Source organism: Etheostoma cragini, chromosome 11 (genome assembly GCF_013103735.1).
Source record: "Etheostoma cragini isolate CJK2018 chromosome 11, CSU_Ecrag_1.0, whole genome shotgun sequence".
Lineage (NCBI taxonomy): Eukaryota > Metazoa > Chordata > Actinopteri > Perciformes > Percidae > Etheostoma > Etheostoma cragini.
Genome location: NC_048417.1, coordinates 3669856 through 3674855, shown reverse-complemented (window position 1 = coordinate 3674855; position 5000 = coordinate 3669856). Strand labels below are relative to the sequence as shown.

At 44.3% G+C, this 5000-nt stretch overlaps 1 protein-coding gene across 1 annotated transcript in view; it reads left to right on the top strand.

The window, feature by feature from the left end:
* The window catches only part of ndp (norrin cystine knot growth factor NDP), a 21483-nt gene that overhangs the window by 14463 nt on the left and 2020 nt on the right, over positions 1–5000 (top strand). The window lies entirely within an intron of this gene.

The window sequence follows — 5000 nt, the reverse complement described above, 5'->3', positions numbered from 1 at the left end:
TGTGTGTGCGTGCGTGCGTGCGAGTGCGTGTGTGTGTGTGCGGGGTGCTGGACATGGACCATGATGCAGACATATTCTGCACCTCAGCTGGGACTCAGTTTTGGCCGAGGTGGACGTCTCCCTGTCGGCCGGCGCTCTCTGCTGCCTCTGCCAGGGGCTGAAGAGCGATATGAAGGCGTGGTGCGTCTTTCTGTATCTGTGTGTTGGACAACTTGAGACGTTTTCTCAGTGAACCGCAGACAATTACGATGAATTTCTTAGGTACATTCTCCAGAGTTGCCCTTTCACTCGTGTCGATTGTCCCTGTCAGACACGTACTTACTTGCTGGAAGTACTCCGTATTGGTTTAGGAGAGGGCTAGTCTTGCATTGCCAGACCTTCTTCCACAGCGCTGCGGAGGGAGGAGGAGGGTCTTGCTGGTCCACACTGCATTCTGGGATGGGAGAAAAACCTGCTCTGGTTTATTGACCTTCTTTTTTTTTTTTAAAGGGCTTTTCCACCTTTAATTTTTGACATGACAATTAGGTACGAAAGGGGAAAGACGTGCAGGAACTCATCACAGGTCGGTTTAAAACCTAGCCCTTGGTGTTGAGGTGTAAACCTCTACGTATACAACGGGGTTGGAAATTTGTATTAATGTGCATAAAGAAGCCAAGAAAAGATGGAAAAATCTCCTAAAGGCCTCAAATGACCGAGTAGACACTAGTATAATATGTCACAAAAAGTTACATTTATTTCCATTATTTAATCTTTCAAAATAGCAGAAAATAAAAAAATGGCGTCTGCAAAGGTTTGGGCACCCTGCAGAGTTAATACCTTGTACCCTCCCCCCCTTTGGCAAGTATCACAGCTTGGAAACACTTCTTGTAGCCAGCCAAGAGTCTTTAATTATTGTTTGATGTATCTTAGACATTCTTCCTTTCCAAAAGTCTTCCAGTTCTTTGAGATTTTATTGGCTGTCTGTCACGCACTGCTCCTTTAAGGTCTATCCATAGATTTTACATTGTGTTGAGGTCAGGAGATTGTGAAGGCCATGGCAAAACCTTCAGTTTACGCCACTTGATGTAATTCACCTTGGATTTTGATGTGTGTTTAGGATCATTATCCATTTGTAAAAGCCATCCTCTCTTTAACTTCAGCTTTTTCACAGATGGCATCAAGTTAACATCCCAAATTTGCTAAAATTTTATTGAATCCACCCCCCCCATGCTTAACAGTTGGACAGAGGTTCTTTTCATTAAATTCTGTTCCCTTTCTTCTCCAAATGGACCTTTACTCTTTACTTTTTAACATCTTTCATTTTAATTGACGATTTAACCTAATCGGTCCACAGAACTTGTTCCCACAATGCATCAGGCTTATCTATATGTTCATTTGCAAACTTCATATGCAGATTTTTGTGGTGAGGACGGTAGAAGAGGTTTTCTTCTGATGACTCTTCCATGAAGACCATGTCTGTACGAGTATCTCTTTATAGTGGAATGGTGCATCACATCTCCAGTGTCTGCCAGGTGAAGGCCATGGCAAAACCTTCAGTTTACGCCTCTTGATGTAATGCGCCGTGGATTTTGAGGTTTGTTTAGGATCTTTATCCATTTGTAGAAGCCATCCTCTCTTTAACTTCAGTGTCTGCCACGTCTTTCTGGTTGGATCCTGCAGTCAAACGTGGGTTTGGACTTGCTTTTCTCCCAATCCTGCGAGTGGTTCTGTCTGATATTTGTCTTGGTCTTCCAGATGTTGCTTTAACTTCCATTGTTCCTGATGAAGGCCATTTCTTAATTACATTCCAACCAGAGGATATTGGCATCTGAAAACACTTTGCTATCTTCTTACAGCCTTCTCCTGCTTTGTGAGCGTCAACTATTTTCAGTTTCAGTTTTCTAGACACCTGCTTAGAAGAAGCCATGGTGCTGATTGTTGGGGCAAAGTCAGATGAGTCTGGCCATTTAAAACCTTAAGATTGACATCACCTGGTCTTTCCAGACGATGGTTGAGAACAATCCATTACACATTCATGTCAGGTCTCAGCTTCCCCGTGGCCACGTAGCAGATTTCTGCGCTGTCCCTTACCGACAGAAATTCCTCATCGTGTTGTCCATCCAGTTAGACATTTTAGTTGGCATCTTGGTGTAAATCAACCTTCTTCTTCTTCAACCTGATAGAAACGTCATAAACGCGCCCACTCGCTTGACACAGGACATGGACATGACATAGACTTTGTACTCAAGGACGGCAGGGAAAAGACCACTTTATGTCCACTTTAACTGATTCAGGCATTTGTGATCTCACATACAGTTCCAGGTCTAGAGAATATAGGCTGCAATGCACAGCTCTGGGATGTAACCAAGTGCATTTACTTAAGTACAAATTTAAGGTACTTGTATATTACTTGAGTCTTTTCTTTTCATGCCACTTTCTACTTCTACTAGCTACGTTTCAGATAGAAATATTCTCCTTTTAATCCTCTACATTCATCTGACAGCTTTAGTTACCCTACAAATTAAGATTGTTGCACACAAAACACATGTAGTTTATAAAATATGTTTTGTTATGAATTAAACTGTAACTATAACGACCTACAAGTCCAGCCGAAATGATTATCCGATTAAACACTTAGTTGACAGAACTGTACGGATTGTTTCAGGTTTCTAAATTGTGAGGATTTTTCTGCATTGAATAATACTTTAAGTACAATTTCCTGATGATACCCAACATTTTAAATGCTGGACTTTTACTTGTAACGAGTATTTTTGCAGTGTGGTATTGGAGCCTTTACTTAAGTAAAGCGTCTCAATACTTCTTCCACCACAGCCGGTGCATGATGTGTGACGGGGGCTCCAGAGACATCCACCTTAATGACAGAGACTGATGATTCATGCTATTATGGAAAAAGGGAGCTGTCAATTTTTCACTCTGTCCCTTTTGTTGTGCAGTTGTTCAGCTAGCGTGAGTGATCAGTTCTTTGGTCTTTTTTAATATTCTGTCTCTGAGTGCACGGAGCAGGTGGCCAAACCACAGCTTCGCTCAGGGACGGCAGGGCTGACGGACGCCTGACTGAGCGACCGCTTTCACACCTCGGTGTGTTCACTTCACACAGCATCCACCTGGAAAAAGTCTTTCAAAGGGTTGTCTGGAGGATTTGGATGTATGTACTATACATTAAAATATTAAAATATGAACCATTTTTTGAGATTGTTTAGATTTTTTTCTCCAACCGCCATATATATGGTAGTAATGGAGCCTTTTATACGTTGTTGTTATATGTTGTGTGTCTTTAGAAATAAACAACGGACAAATACAGTCTTTAAACGCCTCAGATGTCAAGTTATTCACTGTCAAAGTGACGCCAAAATGAATGGCGGTCAACGGGATGCTAACGGCAGGTGATGCTTGTTAGCATCAAAATGGCGCCACAGGAGCTACGCTTCGTAAAGGCTGGCCTACCCCCTTGGAGGAAAAGGGACTTCAAAATAAAACAGAAAAACAGAAACATACGGTTTGTTTTGTCGTTGCAGTCGAAATAAAACGTTGAACCGGGAATTTATTTCACTGGCTTTGTGTTTTAAACGTTTCATATTAGTCCATTAGTTTCATAGAAGCTCTGTGATTGGATGTTCCCCCGCATCCCCATTCGTCTCATACCATCTCACATGCAGAGGGGAATGATGACCACCCAGTGTATTATCTTTTTATTTATTTATTTTTCATCTCATGAATGAAAGGAGGAGCTGGAAAATGTGCCGACAGAGAGGAGCAGAGGGGCGTCACAGGGGAGGGGATTATCACTGTTTCGCTTGATCCTCAGCTAGGACAAAGACAAATGGTCTTAAAGTGGCGACAACACTCCTGGTGTGTGTGTGTGTGTGTGTGTGTGTGTGTGTGTGTCACCCTGCCTTGGCCCCAGACAGGCTTTTGTCACTGTGGGTACATGGGTGGCGACACAGAGCAGCTGATAGAAGGACGTGACACAGGAGTCTGTTTAGGGAGGCGACAGGAATGTAGTGTCCCACGGAGGAATGCCGGACGGCCGGACGCTCGCAACCCTAATCAGGCCGGTGCGTGCGTGCGTGCATGTGGGCGTGCGTGCATGTGGGCGCGCGCGTCCATGTGTTTGTGCGTGTGAGCGTGACACAGTGGTTGGGTTCGTCCCCTTAGGATAGTTTTACACATAACTCCCTGTGGAAGAAAAGAGTGGACTAAACCTTGTCTCCCCAGCGCCGTGGCGTAAAGGCTGGCTACACCACAGGTGCATTCTGGTATAGGAAGGAGAAGAAAACTCTCTGGGTTGCTTGCATTTCTTTAAACCAATCACAATTTAACTTGGGCGGCGCATAGCGATGGGGGCTCTGCAGAATAGACTCAGAAAGGAACTAGTTCTGGTGGATCGTTTGCACCTGGCTAAAGACAACGCCACATACACTATTAAATAGTTACCTGTTGACACAATGCACTGACGTGAGCTATTTAAATTAGCTGAGACATGGTTTCACCTCATTCTCTCTTACCGGTGTATCTCCGTGTGTACTTCGTCCACAGCAATCCCAAAACGTCCCAGTTAGAGAGGAATTGCCATACATATATTCTTTGTAAATCTTTACAATTATTCCCTGAAAGAACCAAACAGTTCTGCTTTGTTGCACCAACCAACATTTTCTTTAAAACTTGACATTTTCAGAGTGTAGCTTTCTAGCTCGAAGGTTGTCCCTCCCGTAGCAAAGGGATTTTTGAGAACGTCGACACAGAGAGCGGGAGGGGAGAGGGCGAAGCCTGACATCTTCACCCTGGAAATGTGCTCTGGTTGATCCAGAATAGAGCTCGTGTGAATGCCTGTGTGACCCTGAGCTCTGAGCAGCAGCAGGTGTAGAAGTGTGTGACTGCTCGCGCTGCTATCTCTCAGTGTGCAGGTGCAAGGCCCAGGGTCGGAGACGCAGGAGACACGGGAGACAAAGGAGACACGGGAGACACGGGAGACACGGGAGACACAAGAGATACGGGAGACA